Raw genomic sequence first — 19,715 nt, 5'->3', positions numbered from 1 at the left:
CTGATAATGCACTAACACCACAAACAGGTTGTTAATGTACAATAACTACAACAGCATCAGAAGCAAACGTAACAGTAACCATTATTGTTTCCACAGTTACTGAATAACATTATATTATCACCTGCCAGTGGGACATGGGGACTTTTGCTGTTCAAACACTGCAATGTTTGAGTCACACACTGAGAGCTGTCAAAGGTCTCAACTGCTGCCTGAAAATGTCAGCATGTCATTGTCCTAAATACAAATACAAACAAGTTTCAGTAACAACATTCAAACACGTGTAGATGTAACAAGTGTAAATGTAGTTTGGTAATCTTTCAACCAGAAATCATTTATTTATCCCTCATTTTAATGAGGACATCGCTTATACATCAGAGACATTCTGATGTAGATTTTTTCATATTTGCTTTCAGGAAAATATTTACATGAATAAAAAAAAACAAAAAACAACATCTTATTTTTACGTTGTTAACTGTACTGCAAGTACATTAAACCTAAACAATGACCTGTTAACATTATATTAAAAATGAAACATAATCTGGTTTTAAATCGGTTTCCCTGAAAAACATACACTTATTAGCCACAATATTATGACCACTCCCCTAATATTGAGGCCCCACTTTTGCTGCCAAAACAGCCCTGAATCTTTGGAGGCCTGGACTCCCATAGACCTCTGAAGGTATCAGTAGCAGATCCTTGAAGTCCTGTAAGTTGTGAGGTGAGGCATTCATGGTTTAGACTCACAGCACAGCTCGCAGATGATCAATTGAAATTAGATTTGCAGGCCAAGTCAACATCGTAGTCTTGCATCCTGCTAAAAGTGCCCAAGACCATCAGGGAATATCACTTCCCTAAAGGGCCGTAGCCCATATGCTACAAACTGTGATGCACTGTGTGCTCTGACACCTTGTGGTCATAATGTTATGGCTGATCGGTGTATCAGTGTTTCTTTAAGACAGCTTCTGGTCATTGCAGAGTATGGACTTTCCTCTACAGCACACCGATTGTTTAAAGCTCGTCACATAAAAAGTTCTGAATAGGCCATTTTCTCAACAAAATTTAGACGAGGACATCTGAATGAAACAGAGTATTAATGCTATTAGTAACACCTCTGCTTTTCTTGCTGTGACAACTTTAATTTCTGCTGTGAAAAAGGCCGTGTGGACGAACAGGCGGAGAAAAGATGTGAGGTGAGATAATGAGGGGGAAAAAAAAAAAAACGTGCACGGGTTCCCGTCGACCAATGGGCCACTTACCAACAAAAAGCCGCATGCAGTTTGTGCAGCTGCAAACTGCAATGTTTGAAATATGAGAGGGGTTTCCTGGGTAATGCAGACTGGTTTGCATTACGTATATAAAAAGATTTGCAGCCCTTTGCAGGTGTTCTGAGCCCGCTGTAAAGAGCATGCAGTCGGATTATCACCTACCTGTTTGCTGAGAAATAAACCATTAAGGCTGACAGGCTGCAGTAAATGCTGAAGATTTAAATAAATAATGAAGTAACCACTGCTGTGCACAGCTCCTCTCAATTTGGTATTGATCCTGCTGCTGTGTGGTGGCCAGAGCTATTTAATATAGTGAAATAAAAGGTGTCTCCATTCTATATTTATTTGGCGAGTATCAGAGGAACGTTTAAGCAAAAAGTGAGAGACTTGCCAACGCTGCAACGTTAAAGCAGGTTGAGTCTTGGATGTCAGCAGATGTACTTAACCCCTGTTCACAACCAGGTTCTCTTTCCTCGTTACTGCAGCTTGAAGAACATTTTTAAAAAGTACAACTTTATGAGAATCCTACACAGACGCAGTCCAAATGGTCAACTGGAATCATGTTTGTAACCATCTGATGCATTTTACTCTTTAGTTAATCAGAGGTGGATATCAAATGCTGAACCAGCTTTCTAAAAAGCATCTGACTGCAGTCTGAAAATAGAATAAACAATTATTTTGGCTGATAGTTTCCTTTCAATTCCTGCCTATTACAAAAGCTGGTTCCAACCGTGATGGTTAATTGCCCAATTACAACTACTAAAAGCCAATAATCATTCAAAGAAGACCCAACATGTAAAAAAAAAAAACAAGAGCCAACACCTCTTCTTGATCCTCTGAGAGAGCCAGAGAAATCGCAGTAGGAGGGATGGCAGTAGCAGATGTAGCATCGTGACCAGTTGGTCTTTACACTTGGAAAACAACTCCACACCTCTCCTTCTTCTCCTCCTCTTCATTTTCTTTCCTTTCTTCACCTTCCGTCTCCTTTCTCTCCCGCTGCCTCCGTCACCAGGCAACACCAGGCAACTAGACCTTCCTCCTCTCCTCTGCTGTTTCTCTCTCTCTCTCTCCCTCTCATCTTAGTCACTCCCCCTTTTCTTCTGCATTTAGCCTCGTTCCATCTCTGGCCATGCATTGTGTGTAGCATTTACACTAAGAAGAGGGTTTTATTATTTTTTTCCCCAGATTATAAAAAAAAAAAAAGCAAGAATTATCGCACAGAAATTTTATTGTTTTCTGAACAATCAGCCCATTTGCACATCTCATGTTGTGATGACAATAGCAAGCAATGGTATTTGGAAAAACTATTACCAATAAATACAATACAAGCTTTGTAGCGGTTCAGTGCAAGATCTGCTAGTTTAAGGACTTGTCAAAGGTAAGACATCGCTCCTCCATTGACCTATTACGGCAGCAGCACTGACCTACCGTGGTGATGCTTTTCAGAATCATGAAAAAGTCAAAACACAGCCTCCAGCTCATCAACCGAAAGTCACTTACTTTTTTCATTTACCAACTTGATTTTTAGGATATTATCAATCATGGTAAAAAAAAAAAAAAAAGATGAAATTAATTAAATCTTAATTAACCCTGCCTTGAGATGAGCTATATCTCTGCTTTTATTCGACCTGCACAGAAGTTATTTTGATATGCTCCGGTGAACAAAACAAAAAAAATCTACAGGTCTAAATAATCATATTATTGGCAGCTGATTTCCATTTAGCAGCTCCTCACTTAGGAGCCTGGTATTTTTTGGGCAATGTTTTTACATGCACTGAAGCACCCTAGTCACTTTAACTCTACACATAATCAGATTTAAAACGACCAGGTTGCTATCCATCTATCTACCCACCCTGTTAAATGTTTCAGGACTGATTGCATAACATGCTGTTCTCTAACAAGGTAATTAACAGCAAAAATCACAACTTGACGTCAACCACTAAATGTTCTGCTTCAGTTCGTATTTAAACTGTCCTCTTCATCATGCTGTTCACATCTTGACATTACGAGACCAAGACGACACTGAACAATTGACAAGTTATTGAGACATTGATATTTATTTAACACCACTGTTGTTAGCTTGTTTCAATACATTGTTTGAAATGAAGAATTTGCCATTGCATGCTTCTACTTGAATGCCTTACTTTCATGATATAATATCGCTGTAGCACAAACTTTGTCCTTTTTCTATAAATTTCACCTGAAAGTCAAACTTTTTGTGAGTAGTGTAAGTTCTTTTTCATAGCTCTAAACCAACTGAATTGAACTAATACTCAGTTGAAACCAACTTATTTCAACTTTACAGAGGTGCATGGATGGTTTGTGCATGTGTGTGTGCGCGTGTTTCATTTTTAGTCGGACTTGTATTAAAAATGAGATTCTTGCCAATACACAGCCCAATGAATGAGAATGTCCTCTTGTAAGATATGATATGACATATAACTAATTAGTAGTTCAATTGTACCAGCAGCCAAAACAACCAACATTACATTGTCATACATATATATGAATTACCATTTTGTGATGTCTAGTGACTGTGGCAAACATAAGACCATCACACAGTATAAAGTATAGGCCCTGGCAGGTTTGCATAATGGAGGTTTGTCTATTGTTGTTGCTGCAACCAGTCACATGAAGTACATCATATGACAAGCTGTGATTAAACTGCAGACTGCAATGTTTTTACAAACTAATTTAGGCTAACCCCAACCTAATCTAAACCCTGATGTGTTTCAGCCTAACCCTAACCAAAATGCTGTTTGCACAGATTAAAATCTGTTGGTTTTTTTTCATGTTTAGTGCCAAATATAAGTGTGCAGTGAACTGGCCACCATTTAATCCACAGTATCCACCACTTTGTTGCCTGGTGCCAAAGGGTGCAATTTTAACAGACGCCTGCCTCCATGCAGCGCTGTTTAAGCTAAAATGAGAGTTCAATGCACAGTATGAGAGGGAAAGGACTAACAACCTCCAAAACAATCTACAGTTAATGGGTGTGAAGTTTGGACAAGAGGTTGTAATGTGCATATCTGTGTAATAGCAAAATTGGATAAACAAGGTTTTTTGCCTTAATGGAATGCAGAATTTTGTTGAGCCAAATAAATTTACTTTAATATTTATATCTACAGTCTCTAAATATCCAACTTGTGACTAATAATTAGATCTGGCTGAATGTGACTGTAAAGCAGTAAGCAGGGTTTGTTCTTTCAGATTCTGACCTTTGGTTTGCCAAATGTTTCATATCCAAATAAGTTCACTTGCTGTTGCTCCAATCCTTTCTTTTACTTCATCCATCTCTCTCTCTCTCTTTTCCCTCTTTCTGCGGTCTCTCATCTAATCACATTCATTGCCAGTTCTTCTCTCCTGCTGCTTCTCTCACTTTCTACCACTTTCACCGTCGGATCTCTTTGGGTTTGCTCACATCCAAACAAGCACAATCTTCCCGTTAAGCCGTTCCTTCAATGAGTCACATGAAGACTTCTGAGTTACATCAAGTGAACTCCTCTCAGCATGATAAAGGAGATGAAAGATCAACGCAAAAAAAACAACAAAAAAAAAAAAAAAAAAAAAAACACCTCACCGCTCTTACAACCAATGAAAAAAGAAAAGCCAAATACCACTGACCTAAAACTAAAAAAGTAAAGAATATGTTGTTAAGAACAAATACAAATTAAACCAAGCTTGTCATATACATTGAAGACAGTCAGAAAATTTGACCATCTACTCCATTTAAAGCCAGTCATATGTGGGATTTTAGAAATCATGAAAGAGAAAGACATGAAAAGACATGAAACTAACCTCAGACCTTTGGGGTCTGTTTTTGCAGACATTAGTACCATATTACCATTTCTCAGAAACGCAACAAACCCTATTAAATTAATAAAGTACAATTTTCTTTTACAAATGATGATTATGATGATTCATATACACATCATTCTGCAAATGAGCAAAGAGATGTGCGGCAGTTTGCACTTTGCAGTGTCCCCATTTTAACCACAAGCAGGAAAGTGTAGAAAGTAAAGTGTAGTAGCTGTGTGTTGCTTGACTAGATGACTACGTGGACATTTTGTTTAGGGGTTTAGTTCAGTCATCTCTTTCCCAGTGAAGGTTATGGTTCAAAAAGTAGTGTTACATCCTGTGTGACTGCCATCTACGACAAAAATGGTTCAAATCATTGGCACCATCTCCATGTACAATATAACAAATCCAAAACAGAACTAGATCTAAAGCAGCTGTCCAAGGCAGTAAATCGTGTTCCAGGTTAGATTATATAGCTGAATGAAAAAGCCTGCATCCCCCTACGTTACAGGGCACAAAAGAAATGTTAGGCGGCCAAAGAGATTGGAGGAGGGTAAAGAAAGCAAAGGGAGGACATACAAAGTTTTAAAGAACATTTCATAAAAAGGCAGATGCAAATAATTTCAATTATATAATTTTATTTTATATAGCTTTTTATACAACCATTTTTATTGGCTGTGATGAGGCAACATTTCTGCTAAATGAATGTGCAGTAAATATGTTTTGCCCTCGACTATTACAAAGAAAAAAAAATAGCCAAATTATTGTCTGAATTTACTTTGTTCTCAGATAGTAATATCTGTATCTGCTTTAAAATCCAGCATATACTTTATGTTTTATAGTATAGTCCACAGAGCACTCATGATTACCAATGCAGTGCAGTTACTGTTTGTGAACACAGCTTCATGCAGGCTCTGGGACTTGGCTGCTGGACAGATGCCAGTCAGCAGCACGCTGGCATATGAAACCACATGCATATAAACTTAAAAGGGGAACTCACACATAATCAGTTCTTTCTGAAACAGCCAGTAGCTTCACTACTGATATTTTGGTGATGCACAAACACATTCAGAAAGATTACATTTTGTACACACACACACACACACACACACACACACACACACACACACTGGTTACATTCATTATTAATAAGATGCAATTACTTTCTAATCTGCTGCTTCTTTTTACAGCACAGGCATAGTCTGATTACTAGACACACTCATCCTAAAAACACGTATGTATTAAAGTTGTTTTATTACTGTTTTAATGCACGCTATGAAGAATTTTCTTTTTTAAATCAGAGTAATCACATCACAGGAATGTGAAATGTTTAAAAAGCATAATGTGATGTCCCAGACAACCTTAGATTTAACATTAATTATCATAATTGTTCATCATAATTTATTAATTCTCTCAGTGTATTAGTTATAATCTGTTATTGCTTTTCTGTTAACAGATAAAATGCTTGTATAAATGGAGCATTGTCAGGGGGGAAATACAAGGGGCAGTGCCTTGCTCTAAAGAAGCATCATTTTCTCTTTACTTACCTAATTTGCACTGTGCATCACTTCATTTAAAAAATAGAATATACAGATAAGATATCAAGACCAGCGGGACTACAAGTTCACACCACTTATTGAAAGGATTTAGTTTTACTATGCACCAGGAAAGATTAAGTAAAAGATGCAATTAATAAGCATACAAGAGAGTTGGATGGATGTGAGGTCACAGTGCCCTTGACCTTTCATCGTTGTCCACCTAAATCTAATCAGCTCATCCATTAGCGTAAGTTTCAAGCTTCCCAACTTTTTAGAAATTTGTTTGCGTGATATTGCCCTTACAAGGATGCAACTGCTTCACACCAGGCTTTAACAGCTCTAAGCATAAAGGTTGTAAAGAATTCAATATGACAATATGACCAAGACAGAGTCCAATGGCTGAGAGTACGAGTAGGGCTGTGGCAAAATCCATATTTTAAAATTCTGTTTGCATATTAAAAACATTTATTTAAATAGACACAATCCAAAATTAGTTTGACCTGAACAGAAAATTAAGACAAATACAGCAGGAGCTTCATAATCTATCAGTTAATATGATCAATTAACAAGCAGAAGTGGTAGAAAATCAGCAATATAATGAGCATAGCCAAATGTCCTCAGATTACATGTAAAGGGCTACAGGAAGCTGGAGCCCATCCCAACTTTCATTGGCCAAAAGGCACAACACACCTTGGACAGGTCTCCAGTATATCTAAGGGCCAACACAGAGGGACATATACAGGACACCTATGGCCAATTCACAGTCACCAGTTAACCCAATTGTAAGAAAATCCTTTGTTTATACAATAAATAACTAACATATTGTCTTGTGAAGTCACTTTTTTTTTTCCACACAAGTTTGAGGTTGATGCCAGGAAGTGGGCACCAGTTACAACAGAAAGAGGCCATTTACATGTTGTGCTCCTTTTTGATTTAAATACCTAGGCTAATTTAGTTCTGTGGTAAAAGAAATGTCCCTTTCCAGTGCTAAAAGAGACATTTTTCTTTCCGATGCCTAGAAGGAAAAGGGGAAAAAAAAAAATTAAAAAAAATCACAAAATGTCAAGGCAGCAATTTATTAGTGGATCACTCTGCCCTCATTCAACCCCAGTATGTCAAAGTGAAGGGAGCAGTGGCGAACATAAATATATTATGCACAAAAATTTGGGAAGACATTACAAATGCTGCTAAAGTAAAGCTTTTTTCCAGATGTCCATTTCTCTGCATCGAAGCCATTTTGGGCCGGTACACAGCAAGTCGACTGTCAGCTGTCAATAAAATAGACCAAATTTAATTGGCTGTTCAGCTTATTAAATCAGTGCACGATATTAACAATGCAATTACATTTTGTATTGCATTGGTAACTTGTCATTAGGCATATTCTTGATTACAAGTGGTTATAAACTGAATGTGGTGAGCCACAATGGTAAGATAGTGCTGTTTTGTTTAAAGTTTGTTTGTTAGCAGTCCCAGTTGTTACTGTCACACGAGTGCAGAAGTTGCGGCACTACATGCTTGTTGACTCATCTTTCAAATGTGCGGTATTTGGATTTCGGCTTGGTCCGTCACAGCCCTTTTGAGGCTAAGGCATTAAAAAGATTTCACAGGCATCAGAAAAACTGAAGCAAGACTGAATCATTTTCATCTTGCAAGTTTAGAAGTGAAAGCCCTTGTGTGTAAGACGTAGGAGTGCAGATAGAGCTGCGGACCACAAAAGAGGAGGAATAATTCATCAGAGGGAAGTCTATCGTATGAAAGACTGAGAGAAGCAGAGAGGGAGAATTAATCAAAGATGAGAGAAAGAGACAAACAAGGACAGATTGTGGTCAATCCCATGGTGCATACTTGGCAGTGACATACTGTATAGATCTCATCATGTTCCAGTTTGTTAATTCACGGTCACTTTGTAAGTGATCACAGCTCTTTGGTTCGCTTGCTGATCAGATGCTTAATATCATACTCATACTCAACAGTTGCCTTGTACCATACCTGAGCATGATTGCCACCTCCTGCCTTCTACCCTGCTGACCTGAGATTAAATTGTGCTATGGTAATCTATGCCCCAAGCATGAAAGGAGGGTGGGACAACCACGTCCAGATGACCATCAAGTGTTAGGAGCTTAACAAACTCCACAGTGTTTATAGGGCTGCCTCTCGCATGAAAGGTGAAATGTCGTCAAGAATTACAAACAAGTCTATTTTCTACTGAGCAGCTATTTTAGGATTGCCTAGTGTGTGAGTAAGCCCTTATTCTACTCTATGAAAAACTGTAATAACATTTATAGTCAAAGGATCAACATCAGCAATATTCTTCTTTTCCAACAATACTATGTTCAATTTTGAGTATTAGTCCTTTGGGGCCCTTAGCCCTGGTTGTTTTCCCAACTGTCCTTGCCCTAGCTGGATGATACCATCTTAAATGAGGGTTGGGTGGAGTCTTCCAAACTCTGGTTAACTGAACGCACCCGATCCACAAGTTGGGCACAAGTTGGGTAAAGATAGTTGGAAAACAAGAAGGGTCCCCCTGGAGCATGGTTCTCCTGTCATCGACATCTTGTTGTAAACTCGGGGATTTAAAACATTCACAACACTTTATTGTGATGGTAAGCAAAATACTAAGTAAGAGTAGAGGAACAAGACTGATGAAGGCTCATTACTTTCCACTGCTCTGTGACAGAGCGAGTCCCTACTGTGACACAATTTGAGGTTTTTGAAAGCTGCACTCACAATCTCCACTTTTACTCAGAACGTCTGCCCTGAATTATGCCTTGTAAAACAACAAAAATAAAATAAATAAATCTAAATGTCAAATAGACATTTACAGGTAATAAGCAAACATTTTAAAAACAACAGGTCCTGTGATGAACATTTAAATCCAAATATCTTCAGTGTACAGCAAAAATATACGATGTGGCCCTACTGTTCCAATACTTTTGGAGGACACTGTATACTTTCCAATACCTAAGAACCAATGCTCACCCTGTAGCCAATCAGAATCCATAACTTTCAATGGCAGAGGTATACCAGTTATTATCAACAAAGAAGAAGGCAGATGTTTTATGCCAGTTGTGTGTCTAACATAGAGCCGGAAAAAAAATGAGAGTAAAACCTTTAACACATCTAATGCTGAATCACAATAAAAGGCTGGTCTCTGAAGAATCTCTCCAATGTGCTTCTGCTGTATACAAATCACCATTAGCCTCCATCATTAAAACCGCACTATATAGCAAGGATTTTCACATCATAAAGAGTAGTAGTAATCCCAGTATTTATGAGTGCAGATAAAAGCGTCAGCAGGAAGAAGAGAATGAACTGCTGAGCTGATTTACTGTGCAGAACAACAGTCCTTATTATTGATCCTACACTAGTCATAAAAACTAATTCCTGTCCTCACCCTTTTATTCTGTCCATGTTTTCACTCTTTCCTGTAGCAGAAGAAACTCCTAAGAAGGTGTTAGATACAAAATATCCTCAACAACACAGCTGGAATGATAACTTGACTGATAATTGACTTTATTGACCCAACCAACCCCAAAAGCCTGTTGCTTTACAGATTGAGGTTTTCAAAACTCGTTTTTTTATTGATGTTCTTCCAACAAATTTGATGTGATGGCAATCAGGTTACCTCTAAATGGTATCCATGCAGGAGTTAGATGTTGTGATAACCGGCGTGCAGCACTTACTGTATATGCTTGCACCACAGAGAGTGTGTTTGGTTGACAGCCTTCGTCATTCTAAGTCTTTTAAAGCCTCCCCCTGCCTCACTGCCTCCACTGTTTATCCAGCTGTAAGTTACACAGACTGACTGGCTGAACTGAGCGAGACATTTGAGATCAAATCGTTAACCTGAATGTGTCACAGCATTTCTATTCTCCAACCAAAATGCAGCGATAAACACTACACAGAGCTTCAAACTGCACGAGTTGGACAGAGTACAAAATATGCCTGAAATGACTGGATAATGACGGTTTATCATCAACAGATCCATTATTTCTGTTTTAAATTATTGTATCATGTACACAGTCATGTCCAAAACTGATTTGCCCATTTTAAAATGAATTAATCAACCCAAGAGCTTTAAGTCACATCTTAATCAATGTGATGATGATTGGCCGATGTAACAATATGAGGAGCACAGTGCATTTGAGTTCAATCCTAAATATTCAGGGGGGAGTAGAAGGTAGCAGGTCATAATGTGGTTCAATCCTGGTTCTTTGAAAGGACACAGTATATCCAGCATAGGAGGCACTTTCCAAGTCATTTACGATGAATGATTGAAATATTTGCTCTACAGCTGTGGTTGGTTTATTCTTTAATGTCCAATGGTAATGATTCATACTGAGCAACCATTTTTCAGGCTCTGTAGCAAGACTGTCAGGATAACACAATCGACAAAGCGGTTTGCAGAAGAACTGTCAAAATTGGACTGTTGTTGAATAAGAGCTGTTGTCTGGTGTAAGAATGTTTACACTGTTCCGAATTCGATCCTTCCAGCCTTCGTCTGCAATTTCCCTCATTATCCCTGTGAAAATATGTGCGTTCTTTGGCAGACAATCCTCTAAGGAAAGCAAGCACTCTGAGAGAAGAGTGTTACTGCAGTGAGGTCCTTGCTATCAGGTGGAAATCTTGTCTATGCATTAATCATCTTAGAAAGGCTGAATCCTGCTGTTCCTGGTCAATACACTGCAGGTGGGCGGCAAGAATAGAGGGGAGAGGGAGAGAGATAGAGAAAGACAAGAGAGCGGGAAGTAAAAGGGCACAGTGGTTAGTGAGAGTTATCCCAGAGTTAAAAGGTCAGAAAATCATCACAGCAGAACACCTAACCTGAATTCTCACAGGCTGCTTTTCTGTCTGGATAAAGCTCAAAAATATCACAACCATCACCATGGAAACACCCATCCAATCTAATCTATGATGGTGCCATGTGAGTGGCAGCAATTTCCAGCAGCAGTTTCTCTTTGTTCCTTTTCATGGTTTAGGCTTATTTTCGGCCCCGTTCTTCAAACTCTTATGGAGTTGTGTTACTAGGGGCACTAACCTTATCACTTTTACATCGTCATCCTTTTTCACTAACGTTTTGTTTCAGGAGTCCCCTTCACCTGTGGCACTGTTGTTTACACTCGGGGATCAGGTTAGCGCTTAGCCACACCGGACTTCTCTATGCAGGGAAGATGGAGATTCCTGCAAAGATACGGAGGAAAAGGCGAGGCTGCACAGCTGCACTCAAGCATTGGGAGGGGAGACGGACGTACAAACCGTGTTTACCAACTGTCATCATGGGAAACGTCTGCTCTCTCACCAACAAGATGGACAAACTAACAGCGACTATGTGGCTGCAGCGGGAGTACAGCCTCATGTCTCAAAGTTGTGGCTAAACCAGCACACTGGACTCGGTGGTCTCCCTAAAGTAATTTAAACTAGTTTGTGTGGACTGGAAGTCGGTAGGAGGAAGGGGGGGTAGTAGTGTTTGTGAATAACAGATGGTGCAACCCTGGGCACATCGCTGTTAAGGAACAACTCAGTACTCTCAACTCTCAGGGACACTGAGTTGCTAGCACTCAGCGTTTGGCCTCATTACATCCCGTGGGAGTTCTCCCATGTGTTGGCGGTGACTGCTAAGAAGGAGAAGGACAACAACAACAACATTTATTGTCATTAAGCACATATATACATATCGCACATATTATTTTTCTGCAATTCACCCATCCTCCTGGGCGGAGCTAGCGCTGAGTGTCTCGCTCATTGGGTAGGTTGGGATTTAATCCCGCAACTTCTGAATCCCATTCTGGGCACGAAAACATTCTACCCATTAAGCTACCAGGCCATCCCTCCCTCAGCTGGTGCTGCTACTGTGTGTGAGCATGTGCACAGTACAGTGTCTCAGATGCAGTCACCCACAGGCCCTGTGACTTTAATCATGCCTCCCTGCTCCTCTTCACCACCCTCCCTAACTTAACCCAGTATGTTAACTGCCACACAAGGGACAATAAAATGCTGTACTTAATGTCCGCCTATCAGGAATGCATACACCCCTCTCCCCTTCTTGGCCGCTGTGATCTCAACCTTGTTCACTTGCTTCCTGCATACACTCCAGTGCTGCAAAAACAGTCACCGCAGGTCAGAGAAGTGATGATTTGGTCAGTGTGCAGCTGAGATACTGTTTCAACGCCACAGACTGGGACTTCCTCTGCAGTCCGCACAGATAGGACATTGACAGTCTTACACACTGCATCACAGATTACATTACCTTTTGTGTCGAGAGCACTGTTCCATCCAGGAGAGTACAGTGCTTTCTTAACAACAAGCCCTGGGTGAGCCCTGAGCTAAAGGCCCTGCTGAATGAGAAGAAAAGAGCTTTCTTCTCAGGGGACAGGGGACAGGGAGAAGCTGAGCAGAGAGCAGAGGGCAGATCTGAAGTACAAGCTAAGAAGATGCCATGAAAGCTACAGGAAAAAAAAACTGGAGCAGTGCATGGAGCAGAACAATGTCTAGTGTGTGGGGAGGACTGAAACACATCTCGGGCCAAGGGAGGGTGGGTGGCCACCAGATCACTGGATACCAGATTTGGGCAAATGAATTCAATCTGTTTTTTTCAAATAGATTTGATTCTGCCCAGTCCCCAACCCCCAACCACCAAGGCACCTCTTCACATTTCTCCGGCCAGTCATCTCCTCCCAGCTGGAGCCTCTTAAATCTCAACCACCCTGCCCCTCTCCCTATTGTCACAGAGAGGCTCCGAACAGCCCACAGCTCCAGACAACCACAACCAATCACCACCTACCCCCCTCTGTGGACTTTCACTGTGGACCAGGTAAGAAGAGAGTTAAGGAAGGCCAAGGCTAGGAAGGCCACGGGCCCAAACCATATTAGCCAAAGCTCCTCCGGGAATGTGACCAGCTCAGTGAGGTGTTTAGTACATATTTAACCTCACTTCAGCCTGGAAAGGGTCCTGGTTGTGTCCTGTTAGGTTCTAGTTCCTAAAACAGCGCACCCTAGGGAGCTGAATAACTACAGACGTCTTGCCTTAACCTCCCACCTTATGAAGACCATGGAGAAGACCGTCTTCCGATCCCAGTTGAGCTCAATGCTGAATCCGCTGCAGTTTGCTAATCAACCTGGCATTGGGGTGGATGACACTGTCATTTACCTGCTGAACCGGGCCCTGTCGCACCTAGAGTCCCCTGGGAGTACTGTGAGGGTCATGTTCTTTGACTTCTGCGGTGATTTAACACCATCCAGCCATCACTGCTGCAGGAGGTGGGAGGTGTGGACCAACATCTGGCTACATTGACAACTTCTACCTCACTGACAGACCATAATACGTGAGACTGTGCAACTGTGTCGGATGTCACCTGCAGATGTTCTCAGACAACACTGCCATTGTTGGCTATGTGTCCGAGGGAAACGAACAGGTGTACAGGGAAGTAATCACTGACTTTTTTTTTTTTTTTTTCACACCAGTAAACAAACAAAATAACACCAGCTGCTCCTGAAAACCAGCAAACACCAGGTTATGGACTTCCAGCGGAAACACCCACTAGTCACACCAGGTGAGCATCCAGTGCTCAGACAGAGTGTGTGGACACTTAAATATCTGGGTGTGCACTTAAACAATAAACTGAACTGGTACAACAACACTGATGCCCTGTACAGGAAGGGCCAGAGTTGTCTCCACCTGCTGAGGAGACTGAGGTCCTTCAGTGTGAGCAGGGAACTTCTCCAAACTTTTTTATGACACTGTGGTGGCCTCTGCAGTTTTCTATGCATCACGTTGTTTGATGAGCAGGTGGCAGCACAGACAGAGACAGGAAGAGACTCAATATATATATATGCTGGTTAAGAGAGCTGGTTCTGTCCTGGGCTGCCCAATCCATTCCATCAAGGAGGTGACAGACAGAAGGATGTTGGCCAAACTGACATCCATCACGGATAACCGCAATGCTTTGTTAATGGGGTTACTGGTATCCACAATCAAACCCTTGCAGATGATCCAAAATGCAGCAGCACACCTGATTTTTAAGCAGCCCAAAAAGGACCCATGTCACACCACTCTTCAGATCTCTACACTGGCTTCCTGTAGCTGCTCGCATCAGGTTCAAAGCTCTGTCTCTCACCCACAGGTTGATCACTTTAACAGCTCCTGCTTACCTCAACTCCCTCATTCAGGTCTACAATCCTTCCTGTCCGCTGCGGTCTGCCAACGAATGACGTCTGGTGGTCCCAGCACCACACAGAAGACACCCAGCAAAACTCTCCAGCGCAATGATCCCACGATGGTGGAACGAGCTACCAAACTCTGCACGCTCAGCAAACTCACTCCCAATATTCAAAAAACTGCTGAAAACAGAAATCTTCTGCACCTTCCTATGCACTTAAATCTATTCTATCAAAAACAAACAAACAAAAAAAAAGTCCTTTCTGTTCTTTCTTGCACTTGCATCTAATGAAATGTAATGTTTGCACTTTTCTGATAGGACTTCACATTGATGTTTTTTCCTTGACTTAGATTTTTGCTTGCTTTGTACCTCACTCGTAAGTTGCTTTGGATAAAAGCTTCTGCTAAATGACTAAATGTAATTGTAAATGAGAGGACACCTCCCCCCCTGCACCCCACCGTAGAGGTTTGAGCTACTTCTTCAGCACAAGACTGTTACACTCCCAGTGTATGTACTTTGCATTTGTGTTATGTGTATGTTATTATATGTCTGTTATGTAAAGTTTTTGTGCTCTTGTGCAATATTCGTTTAGTTGAGGGCTAATATCTTTGATTTAATGCGTGGTGCAATATCTGGTGCTCGTCTTTGCACTGCTGGAACACTGGAATTTCCCCATCGTGGGATCAATAGTCTTATCTTATCTCTTAAACAATAAATGACACATTTATTTTTTTGGCATTTAAGGTTTTAGCTTGCGGAAATTGTTTTACGCGGAAACACATATTAGTTTTAACTCAGTCAGATTGTTATCATTCAGGAAAAGCAGACCGAGCAGAATAGAGGACAGACAGACAAAGAATAGAAAAACTGAAGTGAAATGTGAACTACATACAGCTTACAATTCACACTGTAGACCTGTAGGATGGTGGCTCATGGACCTATACTCACGGAATAAAAGGCTCTGCATTAAAAAGGGCAGATTTTTAACCTGCTTTCTATGGTTCAACCTTGACGAGTATATGAATGGTATTAAATTTCCTTCTGCCTTCCCCCTCTAAGCCAGAGGGAAAATACCTCTCTACAACTAGCGATTACAGGGCGAACTTTATACCCTCAACACGTCACCCTTTAAGACATCATAACCTGCTAGTTTTGCAATATTAAAGAAAATGTAAGCATTGAAGTGCACATTGTCACGTGCACAAAAATAACTGTTCAGATTTTTAATTTTTGCGCTCAAATCACAAAAAAAAAAAAGGCCACTCACATTTTCATTTTTTCCCCAGCTATAAGTAGAGTGACCCATAAGCCTCCACATTTATATGGAGATTCTATGATCTGACACCCTCATATCTATCACGGATATCAGATTAAAAAAGCGAGCTCAAAGAGGGCACAAAGTTCTGCGAAACATAAGCTAGCCTTGTGGTAACTCACGGGAGTATTTGAGCCACAGCTTATAATGCAGGACGTTTGTCAGTGGTAAGACAAAAGCACATGGGGGTAATCCACAAAGCACCATCAGCGAAAACCTGGGAGCTATTAAATATTCATATTTTACCATCACTGTTCTACTTATGACATGATTCTTCAAAGGATCATCAGCTGCAAAATTTAGAAGTAGGCATTAGCTATGATGACAGCGTAAGCGTGTTTGAAAGGATCATCGGGAAGGTGAAGGATCCTTCGATCCTTCTTCACTGAAAGACTATTGGTTGTACGTTTCTGGTCATTTAAAATAAAGTGAACAAAGCCCCACTGGAGCTAGCCAAAGCCAAGAGCAGGAACATGAAGGGAAATCCTTCAGGACCAACCTGCAGTGGACCGAGTAGAACATTTAAAAAATAAAAATAAAAAACAAATGGTGTGGCAACTGATGCCAGGAGTCCAGCATGGTTACTGGTCACATTGAATGGATTCACTTATCCAGGCTGAGAGCTGGTGACTTTGTGTTTAGTCCTTAGATTGAGAATGTGTACGGCATCATGTATATATGATCAATTAGAAAAACCCACCTATTTACAGTAGGAAATAAATGTTTTTGAAGGGACAGTGGTGACCGTGACCTTACCAACATGGAACCACCTATTAAAACCCATCCCTAAGTATTAGTACACAAGAAGCTGATGTAAACATTTCCTCCATATGTGCTGTGCATATTTATGGCAAACCTCATAGGATATAAAGCAGCATCATGCCGAGCTGCTGTAGGACATCTTGAATATCTAAAGTATGTATATTTAAAAACTAAACTAAAACCACTGAGTGCAGTCACTGCTCTTTTGGTTTTGTTGACTAATTCATGTTTTTTTATGGCATTTTAACAAATTAATAGCAGTTTTAACAAAGCTGGGGCCTTAATCATAACAGCAGAGAACAACTTCACAAGCCAGATTTAATCTGTATTTTCCATTATGAGTCCTTCGGCGAGAAATCAACTTGAAATGATACTGGAGAAATGAAGCAATAGGCTCACGGGACGCCGACTGCATTACCAGACCAATAAAGGCTGTTTCCTCTAATTACCGCTGCTCCTTCCATCTTTGTTTGGAAACTGATTTATGAGTCAACAAATACCCTGAGTCTGCCTATGGGATAGAGAGAGATGCTTAATGCTGTCACTGTGTGTGTGTGTGTGTGTGTGTGTGTGTGTGTGTGTGTGTGTGTGTGTGTGTGTGTGTGTGTGTGTGTGTGTGTGTGTGTGTGTGTGTGTGTGTGTGTGTGTGTGTGTGTGTGTGTGTGTCTGAAATATTACTTCTCATTCATGTAGACACCTGGCTGTGCAGGTTTAATTGAAGTTAAGACAAGCAGTGAATTCAGACAAGTCATGGTATTTGATTTGCAACATCAGCTGAAAAAACACAAAAAAAAAACAAAAAAAAAACAAAAAAAAACACAGTGTTAGCGTCGCCAACTGACAGGTTTAGGGCTTTGAGTCATACAAGGCTCTGGTTGAATCATCTGTGCAGTACATGAATATCTTTGGTAGGAAACATAAGGTTCATTAAAAAAAAAATTAAAGTGCTGTGGACATAAAGGCTGATAAATTAGGATTTCTAGTGTTCTCTGCTAATTACAAAGTGCAATATTATGCTTTGCAAAAAAGTGATAAAACATCTTTCAGATGTTTGCGTCATGCTGGCTTCTTCTCTATCACAACAGCATCTAAACCTTGTGGGTGCCATGGTCCTTAGAGCCATCTGCCACACAAAACTGAAAGTCACAACATCATTTCTCAGTGAAAATGATTACAGCCAACAGTCATTAAACAAAATCATAGTACAAATTATTAAGTAAACGCCTGTGTTCTGATGATAATATCAATGTACCAGTTTAGTCAGCACTTTCCACCGTTTTTCCATACAGTAGTTGTACAGTAGCTTCAGGTTCAGAACCTAAAATGGATCCATGGAGGACAAAGTGATTCCAAAACTCTGGACATTGTATGGATTTGTATGGACATGTATGGACATGTAACACTCAGTAAAGGAGATTGTCTGAGTCAGAAGTGTCCTTACGGGAAAAACGGCACGTCAGAGCTATGCATCTAAAAAAATAAAAAAATACTATAGGAACATTGTCAACACACCTATTCAATCACTTTAGAGTCAATCCTCCCAACAATTCAGGACGGAGCAGTGTGCTGCATGCACAAAATACAGACTTTTATAATGTCGGCAGCATTCCACTCTGGCATTTGTGTTCTCTGGACAAAGTCAGGACAATGTCAGGATGCCAGTGCATGTGTGAACGGGGCTTAAGAGTCAAGGTAAAAGTTCACAAAATTGAATCCGGTTGATCAGGACTGTGTGGATGTGGCTTGTAATGTAATCGACACTAGTCACAAATTTTAACCATATTTTAACTAAACACATCCAATCCACAAATACATCTACTGCAGTTGGTTTGAAGACGACCACCGCAGAGGCTTGAAGACGATGTGACCATATTTAATTAAGAAATGATATAATTAAAGAGTGAAGTCAAATAAAGAAAACGGTGTGGGAAAAGAGGGAAATACGGCATTTCTATTTCAGGTATTTGAGGAAGATGACAGCGTTGTCTTTGTGTCACGCTGATCTGAGGTTTTCACGTTTTGCAACTTGTGCTTATCGATACAGAAACATTTCCTCCTCAGCTACACAAAGCAGAAGCACTTTCTGTAAAATTACAACTCTTTTTGTATCTTCAGCATTTCCTGTGTGAGTTTTTGTGACAATGCTAATGAAAAAAAGCACATGAAAGCACAGTTGGCATTTAAACAGCAAAATGTCCTAATTGCTAGATAAGAATATGAGACATTCTAATTTTACTCTACTGTAAAAGCAGAGGTCCCCTCAATCAGATTCCACGCTGCCACAAAACCTACATGTTGGAGCCCAGCAGATCTGGTGTTTAAGTTTATCCCAAGGTGCTGGATAGGTGCTGAGGCCACATCTTTGTGCAGGCAAATGATGAGTAGTCTGCACTTGTATGGCGCTTTTCTACCTATTGGCACTCAAAGCGTTTTACACTGCTTCTTTTTCACCCGTTCGCACGCACAATCACACACACTCGCACACCGATGGGGTAGCTGACCAACACTTACCAGTTTCAACTAAGTTGGGGTTCAGTGTCTTGCTCAAGGACACTTTGACATCTGACAGGAGGAGCCATGGATCGAACCAGCAGCTGTGGGATTGGTGGACGACTGCTCTACCTCCCGGGCCAGTTGCCCCGAGGGCCAGCTCTTCTCTTCCACACCAAACTGGGAAACAACCGTTTCTTTATGGAGCCATCTATAGACACAGTGGCACTGCTACAACTAGACAGGGTATTTTCCCAAACAGCTGTCACAGAGTTAAAAGAACACAATTGTCCTAATTACCACTGTATGTCCAACTGTGTGAGCATGTGGAAGCATGCGGCCTAGACCAAACCATTAAATACAAGCTCCAGAGCAAAGGGCACACACACAC

The 19,715-nt window shown here is 40.6% G+C and overlaps 1 protein-coding gene across 1 annotated transcript in view; it reads right to left on the bottom strand.

The window, feature by feature from the left end:
- The window catches only part of rab27b (RAB27B, member RAS oncogene family), a 61,199-nt gene that overhangs the window by 40,680 nt on the left and 804 nt on the right, over positions 1 to 19,715 (bottom strand). The gene's annotated exons all lie outside the window — the stretch shown is intronic.

The sequence above is a fragment of the Channa argus genome, chromosome 18 (genome assembly GCF_033026475.1).
Source record: "Channa argus isolate prfri chromosome 18, Channa argus male v1.0, whole genome shotgun sequence".
Classification (NCBI taxonomy): domain Eukaryota; kingdom Metazoa; phylum Chordata; class Actinopteri; order Anabantiformes; family Channidae; genus Channa; species Channa argus.
Note: the sequence above shows the minus strand (reverse complement) of the source record. Positions and strands in the feature narration are given on the sequence as shown.